At 44.6% G+C, this 14,916-nt stretch overlaps 1 protein-coding gene across 22 annotated transcripts in view; it reads left to right on the top strand.

Annotated features, from left to right (window-relative positions):
- Positions 1–14,916, top strand: part of LOC308053996 (uncharacterized protein) — a 295,467-nt gene that overhangs the window by 200,206 nt on the left and 80,345 nt on the right. For 18 of the 22 annotated variants that reach the window (XR_013923879.1, XR_013923880.1, XR_013923881.1 and 15 more), the window contains one exon: positions 1,365–13,862. The gene's annotated coding sequence lies outside the window, so the exon portion shown is untranslated. The remainder of the gene's footprint in view (positions 1–1,364; positions 13,863–14,916) is intronic. The other 4 variants (XR_013923895.1, XR_013923896.1, XR_013923897.1 and 1 more) reach the window with 4 other exon arrangements.

The raw sequence follows: 14,916 nt of genomic DNA on the forward strand, positions 1-14,916 counted from the left end.
ACTCAACTACATTGGTTTTCACATTAGCCGAGGACAGCTAAGGAGACTGATGACTCTCCCTTAATTGTCACCTCCTTTTGGCCCCCAGAAACACTGAAGGCAGCCAACACCTGCTAAGTTTTAGCAGACACCACAAGTATTTTACAAATACAGTAGTAAAGTGCCATTACCCCCAACACTTCGGTAGCCTCTGAAGTGATAGACGTATATGGTATTGACAGCCTAGAATTTTAATGAGCTATAGCTGTTTCAGGCCGTATTGATTGTTCTTTTTTTCTCTCCCTCTGATTCAGACAAGAGGAAACAAGAACCAGCATTTCATTAAAAGGAGACTTTGTCCACTGATTCATATTTCATGAATACTTGTGAGTGAACATGTCCTGTAAAATAACCAATTAATTCAGCCGTGTTAAAACTAAGGCTGAAACCCAAAAACTACAACGCTACATTTACAGAAGCCTGGGAAAGCACAAGGTTCAACATTTCCTACTGTACAAAAAGTTCCCAAACAAGATTTTGAGCCACATCCCTTGGTTCACTTCTACTTCTATACTTTCTACTTCTCGGCTTTCCTGACAGCTTCTCCTGTGTATATCGTTCTGTGTGACTACTGTGCCGTGCCGTTCGCAGCTCAGGATGTTTCAAGATACAATGCCCATTTTTCTGTGCGTGTTTCTTGGTGGTGGTGGATTTGACAGCATCGCAGATTCAAGTTAAAAGAGGCAAAAAGAGCGAAGGAAGGAGTAGCCTGCAATAATGATTTGCAAATTGTGTTAATTTCATAGTGGGATCCTGCTTTTTGATAGGATTTAATGCGTAATGAGCTCCTGAGACGTTATTTTTGCTTCAAAGCTTTGCTGAGTACTAGATCCTATTAAATTCTTGCAGTGAACACACCAAAAAATACTTTGAGCTAATTTTAATAATTTTTAATTGAAGGAATATTTTTATTCTGATTTGAATATTCAAGCTGTTTAAAAGTTAACACATTCTTAAAGTATTCATCAGTCATTTCCTTCCATAATATCCTCTTTTTAAAGAAGTTTGGCTTTTTTTTTTTTTTGGGGGGGGGGGGGGCGGGGGAAGGGTTTTTTGTCCCAGAATTATGTTTCAGACCCAACGGAAACAAATTTAGATGGGTTTTGCTATTTATTTCTTTTAAACTGCATGCTGCAGTTTAATCTCCATTCTTTTTATTACTGTTTTATAGTCTACCATAATTGTTTGTTTGTTTCCTTTTCTTTTCCCTAAAAGCAGAAACCAAATACCAATTTCCCTGTTAGTCCTTTCTTGTGTCATAGCAGGAGCCAGATTTGCGTGTATGTGTGTCACACTCGGTAATGTATGTATTTCATTCTTCATAGCTTTGTTATATTACGTTAAATCTTATGGACCCCAGCAGAGACTGGCATCCCAGGTTGCGAGGCAGCTAGCAGGAGACCAAACAGCACCACAATCTACATGCATAAGGAAGAATTATGTTTTACAACCGTGTTTCATGAAGGGAAATAGATGCAGAGAGATTCAGTGACCTGGTTCAAGCCTTCCTAAAGATCCAGAATTGGTTCCCATTGCCACAAGACTGTTTCTCCAGTTGATTTATCCTCTCAGCCTTATTCCTGCTCTCCAAAATCGCATGGAAAGCTGGAGGACAGCGGGCAGTCGTATGACAAATGAAGCACAGCTGTGTAGTTTCTCTCTTACACAACTCTGCTTAAAGTGGCAGCTGTGCTGAAGGGAACCCCTGACGAAACAAAGCCTGAGGCCCCCCTACACGATGACCACTCAAGCTATGGCAGGCATGAAGAGGTCTTGAGCCCCACATCTCTACCTGCAGCAGGATCTGGAGCCAGCAGAGGTGAGCACTGGTGATGCTCGTGCCAGCAGAGGTGAGCACTGGTGGTGCTGGTGCCAGTGATCCTAGCCTGCCCGTCATTTCCTTGCAGGTGCCAGCAGGGAGTGTGAGGCCAGGCACTTTGGTGGCAGGGGGATGGCGTGGCCGTGGGCTTAGCTGTGAGGACCGAAAGCCTTTGGTTTGGTGCTATGCCTGCCCAGGGCTCTGCTCCTGGTGTAGCTGGCACAGGTGTGGCTTTTCCTGGTAAATGAGAGTGACCCTAATGAGGCAGTCTTTCTCTCTCCATCTCCATGTTAATTTTCAGGAATCTGAGACAGATGGTTAAGAGCTTTGAGATGTTTGGGGTGACCTTGGGGAGGCTCTAACTGCAACACAAAATTGCAAATGGTAAATGCTGTAAGCAGATTAAGAGTCTGGCACTCTGGCGAATCTCAAGACCTAGTCTTGTGTTGCTATTTTTCCCCTATGGCAAACTTACAGATTTCAGAATGACTTTGCTGTAGCAGTGACTTGAAAATTATAGTGAGTGAGTGTTCCTTTTTAAATAATGGATTATGAGGCAAAGATTAATTTTTGCTCAATTTTCACACTAATTCAGTGCCTTCCTGCAAGCAGAAGCACAAAGAAGGACATGAATTCACAGTGGCTTTCTTTTCTTTCAAAGTCTTAACGTGCTTTTATTGGATGGGACTGTTTGTAATAAAAGTCTCATCGTTCACATCTGGCTGGCTACCTAACCACAAGCCTCTGACATCTCTGGAACATCCTTTGGTCAATGTCATCAGTGAAGATTGTCAAACCACTTCTCAGCTTGCTCAATACCTGTCTAAAGGAAACCAGTCCTCTTCTACTATGGACAGAAGGTCATACACCAACAATCCCTGCGACAGCCAACACTCTGCAGCTGCCAGGTGTCACTTATTTTTAGGCCAATTGAAAAAGAGGGGAAGAGGCAGAGAGGGAGAAAGAAAGGGAAGGAAAAAGACAGATGACTGGGAAGAGGTGAAACCAGAAACACTATGTCCCAGAGGCATTTATCAGCCCAAATGAAATGGAAACAGTGAAAGGGAAACACTGCTTTGCTTTTCTCAAAATTGTATTTCCAGTTGAATGAGTCGAAAAGAAAATACCCTTTCCTTTTCCTGTGATTTTGAGAGATCTGTTTGCTAAGTCTGCAGCCTCAGTAGGAGAAACAAGGAGTATTTATTTTCTACGTACATTCGTAATTTATGAGGTTGCTATAAATGCAGAGTTTATGGAAGTAAAATCAGGCCATGAAATAAAAAGGATTTTATTCAAATATCCCAGCTTATTATTTCTTTCTAATTCTTTACAGAGAAGGAGATGAGTGAGGATGCACGCAAGGTTTACTGAATTTTAAAAGGGAGAAGATCCAGTAAAAGTGGCAAATGCAGGTATATTTTCAAAATAGAAGGGGAAAGATAAGTGAATTTTATTAGGGTTTGAAATATAATTGAATTTTCCTTTTCCTATTTTGCCATCAAAGATGTCAGAAAGAAGTTTGCTGTTCTGGGAAAGGGTCTTGCATTACTAACTAACCTGCTTAAAGTGGCTTCACCTTCTTGTGCAGTAGGGTGTGACTGACGCGATGTAAATGCAGCTCTTATCTATGACACATGAATGGGTGGAGAGGAGATTTAGAGCCATAAGGCAGAAATAAGATGCCACAATTGCTTTCACTGGGAATTAGTGTTCCACCAGGAGCAGAAATGGGGCAAACGCGTCATTCTTTATGAGTTATATTCACTACCAGTTCTGCTGATTACCCACCGGTATGCATGGCTGTGTATTGCGTTATTGTCCTGCCTCAACCTCCAGAAGCTTCCAAGAGGGTGAAGGAGTGGGAAAGGATGCTGTTACGTGATGTGCTGTAAGAAACATGGAAAGATAGAGGTGCTGATAAAGCATCACAAAGGCTAAGATGCTGTACGTGACAGCCTCAAAAGCTTTCAGAAATCTATCTTTTTTAAATGTTTTTTGGAAGAAAATAGCGTAGCATGAACCTTCAGTATCTGCTGGCTTCAGGTCAGCAGGCTTTCCCTGGGCATGCCGCACTTCCCAGTGGCTGCTTTACACTGATATTTGGCTCTGGAAAGGGAAAGCCCATGAGTGAAGGTGTATTGAATGCTAGATAAGTATGTTAGCTGATATTGATCTTAGAGTAAAACAGAAAAATTATTTGGAGGCCTTCACCAGACCTAGTCCTGTTAGCCAACTTTGGAAAAATGTGAAAATCCCAAGAAATAACTCCTTTCTTGGCAGATCCAGAGGCCCTGCACTGCTTTCTCCCACCCCTTACTCTCAAGGTTTGTAAAATCTGAGTATACTCAATATTGCTCAGCTGTCTTTAGGGTGTCTGTTACCATCCCGTCCTCCCCCCCGAGACTGACACTTCATATGCTTCTCGATGTGAGGGACTAGGATACAAATAAAGCCCATGTCCTTCATAGTTGGACCGTTTTCCTGGTTAAGAGGAGCAACTCAGTCCCCAGAATGTTGGAGCAGCTAGCAACAGCAATCGTCACCCAGCTCACTGGGCTAAATGAGATGGGGAGGACAGAAGCTGAGATCTGTTTCCTTGAATTAAACTGATTAGGGCTCTGTAGCTGAGGCAAGTGGCATAAAATGAGGGAAAAAGTCACTGCAGTGATTCTGAGTGGAGGCATAAGCCTCCTTCCCATCTTGGCATCTCCTGACCTTGCATGTCCATCTCAGCTACTCATCTCTGCAGGGGTTAGCTGTGATCCCCAGTGCCCCCATGAGTGCAGCTCTGGCAGAAGGTACATTAAAGGTGGCAATGTGAGGCAGAGGAGCAGCACTGCTCCTGGAGAGTCAGTTGGCCGGATGACACAGAGCAGTTTCACAAGGCAGGAATAGACTAGAAGTCTGTGATGAGACCATGGGACAGAGGGGTTTGAAGAAAGACTGGCTCTGGAGTTCCTAGTCCAGCGGTACCCTACAGGGGGCTGTGACTGGGGCTGTGATAGCAAGATGAGATGAGCTGCAGTTTGTGTAGTGCACTAGTAGTATCGCAGTTCGTGATACTTTGGTGTCTTTTTTTGGAATGCTTTTGATAGTAAAGGTGCCATGTGACCTTCTGTATTGAGATCTGATGGCTCAGGAATTCCCAGCTAAGCTATTGGCCATCAGTCCCTATTCTTGTATACAGAACTATTGCCAAGGTAAGAAAAGCCTTAGAGAAAGCTGGCTTTTCAAAGATGCAATTCCCATTGTTGCATTCGCCTAAGACTCCTGGACCCCTGAGGCATACAAGGGAGTGTCTGAGTTGTAAGTATCAGAAGGAATTAATTATTCTGTATTATAATTAAGATTTTTTTAAATAGCTGAATAATTTAAAAAAAATTGTGTGTTACAGTGCAGTTTTTCACATAGCCTGATAATCTGAAACTTTAGAGCTATTTACCCGGGCAAAAGAAATTTCTAGCATCAACAATTCTCTTTCTGTAATAAAAACAAGTAAATAACAGCTCTACTGCGGCTGCAAGAAAGGCAGCTCTCTTAAAAAGAAGTCTGTCAAGTCAAACTTGTCCCTCAAAATGTATGTTTTGTAAAAACCTTCAGAAAATGTTGGGTCGAACTGTTTTAGTGTTATTGTGAGGAAATCGATATTTCCCTGCAGCCTTTGCAACCCCCAAATCGTAGCATGTTGTTTGTGTAGAAGAAGCTGAAAGTGAAACTGTCTAAAAAAGAGTGAAGTGAGCTGGCCTGTTTCTATAATTTGCCCTAAAAGCACCTGAGGTAAACAAAATGGCACACTAGAGCAGTCAAAAATGAAAAATTCTTCTAATGTAAATAGCTGAAGGGGGGGGGGGGGGGTGTTGGTGGGATTTGGGGAGGGGGTTTTGGTTTTCTTCCACCCTTTGTCCCTCCTCCCTCATCCTTCCCATCTCCTTCAATGCCCTGTTACTCGTATGCAGCATGTCTTCCAGGCTTTGTGCCCCAGTGAAAGCATCAAGGAAATTGTGCAAGATCCCCATATGCTTCGACACTGAAATTAGTGAATTGCCTGCAGTGGCTGCTCTACCACTGGAGAAGAGAAAACCTTGTTATATTGCCCTGAAATTCCAGCATCTAGAGCATCAAACAGAGGTGTGATCACCAGCTCCACCAGACATTGTGATGCATTTGGGACCCTTGAGCTGGCAAGGATACAGACAGCAGTCCCGTGTATTCCTGATGCCCTGCTACATACAAACTCTGCCAGACGACATGGCCAAAGGCTCTGTAGGGTTAGAGCCTGGTCAGGTGATACCAGGAGGAACAGGATTTATGGTCTTGGATACTGTGGTTGTAGATGGATCTGTTAAGTTGCTGAAACTGAGTTCAGAAAGGAACCACCTTGGTTTGGGGAGCCTGGCTGAGACCTTTGTCAAGAAAATGAAAAGGGAAAACCTGGGAGATGCATGATGTGCTCATAGATAGACCAGTGTGGGTGCAGCAGCTTTACAGTGTCGCATGTTCACCTGCATCAGGCAGAAAAAAAAGGTTAAGCCAGGTTGTAGGAGGAGGGCAGAGAGCAAAGGACCAGAGAAAAGAAAATGCTGCGCTGACTGGCAAAGAGACTGCTCTCTTTGTGTTCTTTGTGCTTAGACTCAAACATCTTCACAGGATATTTTTTCCTCTAATCTGGAAATAATTCTGATTCATTTTAAGCCTTCTATTAAGACAAGTCACGCAGCACTGCCTGGCTGGCAGTAGGAGGTTGTGTGTGCGCATGTGCATGCAGACATGTGTGTGTATTTCCAAGGGTGCTGCCTGCTTTCTTTTGTTGACACTGCAGTCAATTATTGTGTTTTCAATTATATATAAAAGGCAATGATAGAGTTTTTCAGCTTTTATAGCACCACAAATCACAGGGCCCTTCACTGTACAAGCAGTGTTGTTGCCACAGTGGAGCATGGCAGATCACAACTTTCATGTGCAGACTTACAGAGGAACCAGTGCCACCAGGGACCCCCAAACAGCAAGAGGACCACCTTGGGGCAGGCAAGCGCTTGCAGGCAGCTGCTCCTCTGCGTGGTCCTTTAGCCATCAGACCCTGTCTGACAGACAAGGAAGGTCAATGTGGTCCTTGGGCTGTGCCATGGAAAAGCAGAAAGACCTATTTTCTGCATGCTTCTCATGTTCAGCAGCAAGTTTTTGAAGGAGCTGTGAAGCTTGGATGAGCGAGGAAGGGTTACAGAGGCCAGGTGAGGAGATCATTCATGAGAAGGGTCACGATACAAAGAATTACTCTGGCTACAGCACAACTTACCATGAATACCTTAGCCACACAGTGGGTATCTGGCTAGCCCAAAGTAACTTGGTAAATCTGAAGCAAGTAGGCTGGACAATTGTTGGAAACTAGGGTCTGTTTCACAGAATGATCCTTTAGTTGTACATAATAAAGTCACATACCTACTGCTGTGTTTGCAAAGCTAACCCTATAAAAAAGCAGTTTGGACTGGCAGATCAGGAGTGTTTTCCTTTGAAACTAGCCTATATAAGGAAAAACCTGAGGATGTAATGGTGTACAGGCACCATAGTCCTCACCAGTAGCCAGATGATGCCACCTACCACCCAGGGATCCGAACAAGACTTCACCACTGTCAGGCTTGATCTTCCCTTGGCTTTGGCATTTGGGTATGTTAATGCACATGTAAATGCCTTAAAATTGCCTGGCACCAGGGCAGCACTAGCAGTTCCTCCAATTTTGTTTAGTAAAGGAGATGTTAGCCAAGTTGGTTTTATTCTGCTCTGCACTGATGGGGAAGGGGGTGTCTGGATGCATCATCAGACTGCATTTTACTTGTGGCAGATTGGTGGTAACCCAGCAGTCACGTCCATGAGAGTGAGGCTGTGAGAGTCTGAGTGGAGCAGGAATAGAAATCAAATCATTGCCACATAGGGTGAACAAGAACACTTGAATTCTGAGACTCCAGTAAGCAAGTAAGTAAGAAAAATAAACAGAAGTTGTCAGCTAAGCGGGATATATTGACTGTAGTACAAACTGGAGAAGGAGCAGTGACCCTGATGACTGGGATGGAGACATTTCACCCAGGCCGTACCCTGGAAATTTGTGGTCCTTTGCATAATGAGCTACAAGCGCACAGGCAAGGAGGATCCCATCATGGTAAAGAATATTGTCAATTCAGGGAGACAGAGACTAGCATGAGAAAGAGACCATTGGAAGACTCACTGTTAAATGGCGCTGGTTACCACTCAAGGGTGAGTTTTCACTAGGGAACTGGGACTTTAAATAGGTATATTTGTGTGGAGTGGATTGGCGCTTCAGGTGAGCAGCCCAGTTAGACCAATTCTAATGAGAATCCTGGAGGTAAAGCTGGCTGAATGCCCACTGACTGGACTCCACATGACACTGAGCTCCACGAGCCTGCAGTGGGAAGAGCGAATAGGCTATGGTGGTTGTGATGAGTGTCAAGATTTTTAACTGGTTTGGAATCTAATCTGGAAGAAAAAGAAACAATCAGATGAGGGACTGGAGTCATGTATTGCTAGAAAATTGCTCCTGGGATAGTTCCTGCATTGCTGCTGGGGGACACCGAGGTCCTATTGATAGTGAACCGGTATTCAGAACTGCTACGCTAGAGGTTAGGCATGACTGCAGGACCTGGGATTTCAGCTAACAGAAATGAGAGGCAGGGGTGCATGCCGGGAGGGATGGAAGGATACTCTGGAAAGAAAAGGAGCTAGAAACAAACCTAGTCAAAGCAATTGGTACCAGTAATAATCACTTTCGCGAATCAGGGTCCTGAGGACAAACAAGGCCAAAGCTCTGGAGGATGAGGGGGAACTTTACAGTCCTGCAGTGTGCGGCACTCTGCCTGCGGGAAGGTAGGGGGTGCTTTGTCTGGACTGGATGAGTCTTGGAAATGGCATTTGAATTCGATGTGAAACAGGGTTTGGAAGGCACTAGAGAGCCTGGGAAAAGATCTGGCTAGGTGGAATATAAAACCCATTAGTGTCTTAATGCATAAATTGGCAGAACTGTACAATAGCAATTAAAAACAAGATACTGAGAGCCCAAATTGTTATTAGATTCTGGTGCCTCAGTGACTATTGAAATTCCTAGTTTGCAAGAGTGTGGGTACCTGCAAGGTACACCATACAGATAAAAGTGTACAGTGGTCGCCTGTGGTGCAAAAAGCATTTCAGCTCTGCTCCTACACCCTGGTGCAAACTGGAGAGTGCAGTTGGGTTTTCTTGTATTCAGCTTCATGTGCAGGATAAAAAATGGGCTTTACAGCAGCCGGTCCTTAAACAAAATAGGTTATTTTAGATCTTGCTAACTGTGGAAGGATAATACAGAAATAGAAGGGACTGATAATTGTCTTACCTACAAAATTAAGTACTCCTGTAAAGGCTCCTGAAATACTCAGAAGACCTCAGGATGAGGGTGAGTTACCTTTCTGCAAGTATAAGCTTGAGATAAGTTGGAGTATGGAAAGATTAATGCCTTTGCTTTAATAACAGGGCTTGATCCAAGACTGCAGAAACGATGTAAGTACCCAAGCGAAGCTCAGAAAGCCTGGTGGATCAAGGAGTGCCAGTGCAATGACCCAGTGTGTGTAATTCCCCTGTATGGCTGGTATTAAAGGGAGATAGAAAGATGCATCTGACTGTGGATTTCAGAGCATTAAATGCTGTAACTCCACAAACATCACCTCTTCTTGTTAAAATGCCAGAAATTACGGCTGCAATAGTACAAGGAGCTAAGTGGTTTTCAGTCATAGATCTAGCAAATGCATTTTACTTCAGCCCTTTATCAGAGAAATGTTGGTAAAAGTTTGTAGTTACATTTCAGGAGAAACAAAATTGTTTCACATGAGTTCTTCAAGGATTTCACAAGCTCCTGTGATTTGTCACATACACATCACACAAACGTGGAAGAAATTAGCCTGCAGGTTCTGGAAGCATGTAACATCATACGTGGATCACACCTGAATTCTGAAGAACAAGCGTGTCAGCAGACAGGAAGTTTTGGCTGCAATCCAGGAGGAAGGATTGAAAGTCAACAGACAAAAGGTTCAATTAGTGCAACAAGAGGTAAAATATTTAGGAGCAATACTAGATATTGAAGGCCAGACTCCAGATAAACAAAGTGTGGAATTAATTCAAAAGCTCCCCAGCCCCACCACTCTGCCTAGCTAAGAGCACTGCAAGGCACGTTTAATTGTATTCAGGATTTTTTTCTGATGTTCACTGAAGTGAGTCATCCTCCAGCTAAGCTTTTAGAGGAAGCTAGATGGTGGGAGCGGGGTACAGAAAAGCAGGCAGCTTGGTCAGGCTGAAGCCAGCCCTAGCTGAAGCTGTGGTGATGGGCTGTCAGGACCCAGGAAACCTCTTAGTGTGTGGTTTGCCTCTCTTAGCCAGGAAAGGAGTACCAGTTTGGCACAAAAGAAAGATACCATGTCACAGGCTATTCTCTGTGCATCTCAAATCTTATTGACACCATAACTCCTTGTCAAAAGGAATGAGTATCTTTAGCCGGGAAAACAGAAAAATTGGATTATACCGTTGGAGGAAGGCCAATGGCACAACACAACACATGCTTCCTTGAAATACATTGTGTTCAATAAAGCACAAGACGGTACATACCTAGCTCTAGGTTGGCAAAATGGACCCTCACATTAATGACCTGAAGCACCTCCATACCTTAATGATGTGGAGGGTGCTAAACATGAGTGCCAGATATTGCAGCCTTCTGACGTGCAGGTTTAATTGCCTTTGTCAAAATACATCCACATAAACCAGAAATTTGATTTACAGGTGGTTCAAGTTCTCATAGGATAAGGCTTGCACAAGATATGCTCCAGTCCATGTAAAGAAGAGCAGGAGCTAGTGGGGCAGGTCTCGCCTCACTCCGTACAAGTGGCAGAAATCCCAGCTGCATTGTCAGGTATGCTTCCCAGCAATGTGAGCAAACAAGGGTGAAGGATTTCATTTGACTGAACAAGTTTTTTGCCCAGCTAGGTATAAAGCAGAAACTACACGCAGCAGAATACCCGCAAACCTCAGGATACAAAGAATTTGGCTTCTAAAGGAACCTTTTAAGGAAGTTAGTACAGGTGAGTGGCAAAAATTAGAATGTAGTATTCCCACCTAAATGGCTCCACAAATGCCTACAGCCTGCCGTGATTATATTCCTTTTAAGACCATGACGCGAAGGGAGATGTGACTGACAGCACTGGTGGCTAAAAACTTCTGTGTCAGATGAATAGCAACTGAAAGGTCACACAGATTAATGGATAAAAGGATTTGACAAACAACTGCAGCAGGATAATCAACAAATAGCTGAGCAATTAAGGCAAAATGTTCATAGAATAGATAAAAGGTTGGAAGTGGTAAATAACCAACATGAAGAATGGCAAGTAGCGGGGCAGGTAGTATATCATGGGTTTCCTGGAAAGAAGCACAACTTGAGCTGTAAGTGGGATGGATCTGGCACTAGCACTGATAAAGGCATTTCCATTGCTTATTAGTTCGAGTAAGTTCTGACAATGTCAGGCAGTTTCATCAATCACAGCCAAAGCTTTGGAAAGGAGAAAAAGACTAAGCTATATAAAAAGTTGTCTTTATTTTTCAAGATCACATAAAAGAATGAGTGTTAATCAGTCACCAGACCTGGATCAGCATAGAAAACATGGATTTGCTGTGGTGTTTAAGAATAGGTCTTCCAGCTGTTGTACAGGAGTTCAATGTTACCAAAGCTGGGAACGTGATTGAACAGTGTTGGGTTCTTTCTGTTCTGCCTGTTCTGTCAGGGCAAAGTCTGTATGCAGCATGGCACCGTCTGTGTTTTGCAGCAGGGAGAACAGACTGGAGGGAGCAGAGCTGTCAGGGATGCTGCCTGAGATAGTTGCATCCACCTCCTTGGTGTTTTGCACCCTCTTTGTATGAGCAAAGCACTTTCTGCAGTCATTGTGGGTGGTCAGTGTGACAAAACCATTGTACAGGCCTTGACACGCTAGATGTATCTAGCCCGTATCGCTGAGATGTCCGAGCTCCCTGGTCATCCAGAACCAGACGCGTGCAGGGATGGCTTCAAGCTGCATCAGCCCCACTTTTCTGGAGCTAGTCATGCTTTGCTGTGGCTGTTAGAAGAACACAGTCTCACCCAATAGTTCAAAAGTCCTCATGTTTGGTTTCCTTTGCTCTTCCCTTCATTTTACAGAGTCCCATCCACTTTATTTTTAAAAGTATTGTATTTAGCAGGAGACACCCCTCTTTCCTGAGAGGCCAGCATGCCCATGACAAGTAATGTAGACGTAGCCATGCACTATTGTTCCTGTCACCTCTAATTATGCAGTGATCACCATCACACTAAATCCCTTCCTCCCATCTACATTCTTCTGAATCATATTAAATACTCCCTCACCCCTCAGTGCAGCCTGGGCTGCTCTTGCCTTCTCCATCTTTGCCCTTCCCCAGCCTGTGCAAGCAACCCAGTGGTTCCAGATGGGAAAACTGCCTCATTATGGTGGAGGGTCCCTAACTCGCTCCTTTTTCCTGTCGGAGAGACTACTTTCCTCTGCCATGAACTAGAATCCCATGAGCGAAAGCAAGCTAAAAAAGTCTTTCAGCAGCCTTTTCTTTTCTGCCCTCCCAGCGCAGTTGAAAATGAGAAGGAAGGGGGGGGGGGAAGATTAAAAAAAAAAAAAAAAGCAAAATTCTTCAAAGAGGTAGACATTTCTAGAGCCCAAACAATCAGTCAGACAGTAGGAGAAAATAATTCCACCTCTGCCGGATGGGAATTTTAAACCCCATGTCTGCCAGAGGTGGTAAAAGACCTAAGTGATCCGCCTCGGCTCTGAACGTGGCGCCTTGGTGATGAGCTGAAAAGCTTGTTGCTCACGTTGCAAACAAAGACTTAGCGGAGGGCAGAGGTAAAACCAACTGGGACCCGGCCTTCTAATCAGGCCCGTGCTGTGAGCTCGTGGTATTAATCCGACAGCCAGTGACATCAAGGCAGGAGGCCTGCGTGACCCCGAGCCCGTCCAGCGGTGGCTTACACTACCCAGTACCGTGTGTTCCATTTAATAAACTCCATTGATATATTTAATAAAGACACCTCACACTTCCACAGTTTCATGTGTGACCTCTCTGTGGTTGCTACCAAAAACACAAAGAACAAGAGTCAAGGATCATTAGCTGACAAGGCAAAACTGCCCCTTCCCTTGCTCTTCTATTTTTCTTGTGAATATCAACTGCTTGGGAGGCAGCGATTGCTTGTAATCCTTCCTGTCTCCATTATTGAAGGGACAGATTTCTGAGAGCTTTGGAAAAAATTGCAACATAATTGCCTGCAGTTTGGGCAGCTCACAGTCCCACTTGCCACCTTCAGACTCCTCATGCCAGCACTCATCTTCTGCCCAGAGGCTGTGTCGATGGGCTCCTGAGAGCCCGTAGAGGCTGGGTGCTGCTCCCACCCCATCTCCCCCCAATTTTTTGTCGAGGCAGGAATAACTGCAGACACCAAAGGCCAAAGCAAACCATTAGCAACCCACGAACCCCCTTCTGAGGGTCCCTGGCTGCGCTGCACCAGCCAGGGGACTTTGGCTTCTGGTAAACGTCATCTGCCTCAGCAGGGGAAGAAAAAGATGGTTATGTACATCTAACTCTTCTAGTCAGGGTAATAAAAACTTTGTAGGAAAAATGATCTGTTTTAAAACCTAAAAAGGTAAGGGTTTGTTTAGTAGATTTTCTATTAAGTTTCAGACTTTATGTTTTGGGGGATTTTTTATTATTATTATTTTATTGGCTGGTTGTTTTTTTGCATTAGAAATGTTGTCAGTTGTCAAACAAGACTCCTGATTGATTTGGGTTTTTTATGTCTAGCTTTCAACATCCTCAAAGGCATCTAATTGTTCAGGATACACTGAGTATCTGCACTTAGAGAAATCAAGCCTCGAGTGGAACTCCCCTGAAAGCAAGGCACCGGGAAGCCAAGATTAGTTCTCAGAAAGTAAGTGGTTTTCATTTTTTGGTTTCTCAAGGACTCTTTCAAGGGCCAAGCAGATGGCTGGGAGATCCACAGAATGGAAACCTGCAGTTCTAATGGGGACAGAAAAGTCTGTATGGAGGGGGTTGTTTGTTTGGAGTTTCTTTTACACTATTTATGCAGCTGAAATGCCAGTGCATTCTTTTTGTGTGGACTCTTCCTTTTCAACAAAGGGCTGAGGAAATTGCCACGCTAATTCTCTGAGCTTCCTAGCAGCTCTCAGGCATAACTAGAAGAGCAATTTCCAACTTTAAAATACAAAGGCAAACAAAAGAATAAAAGCATGCACAGACCGGTTCAGTTCAGAAGGCCTCTTGAAAACTTTAGGCAGCTACAGTTCCATTCTCATTGCATTTTGAGCACCGACTTGGCCCTGTGCTGAAGACCAAGCCAGCCTTAGCTGCCCTGTGGCTTTTTCAGGAATATGTAAGGCCGTGTCAGCTTTTGGGGCAGCCCAGAGTAACAGTCAGCCTGCTGTGCCGCCGGACAGGCTGCCCGCGTGCCCTGGCAGCAGCGACGTGCCCCGGGGAGGCTCTAAACCTTTGCCACTGCAGGACCTGCCGGCTGCAGGCTGGCAGAGCGCGTGGGACCGGCAGCAAAAGCCGCAGGCGCCCCTGTGGCACCCAGCCCTGAGCCTGGCCAGCCAAGATATGGCACAGCTGCACCCCGAGGTCCCAGCAAAACCAGCTCTTTGTACGCTGGTAAGTGGGAACAAAACTAAAAGCCAGCATTTCAATTCTTATCTAGTGCGCACCATCTGGACCTACCAAAATGCCTTGTCACATTAGAAAAATAATGCTTATCCGGCATCTGCAAGTGGGGAAACTGAGTCTCAGGATACCGGTGGTGCCTCTCTTTGGGGAGCCCCATGCATTCCCGGGCATCCCGCGCCCACTGGGCACGGGCTTCTCTGGAAAAGTGTACACACACCCCCTCTCTGTGTCTATGTTTGCATGTATTTGCTATATAGCTGTCCCACACATTTTCCTTGCTAGCCTGTCATAACCATTACTAAAAT

Source organism: Falco punctatus (genome assembly GCF_963210335.1).
Source record: "Falco punctatus genome assembly, chromosome: 15".
Taxonomy (NCBI): domain Eukaryota; kingdom Metazoa; phylum Chordata; class Aves; order Falconiformes; family Falconidae; genus Falco; species Falco punctatus.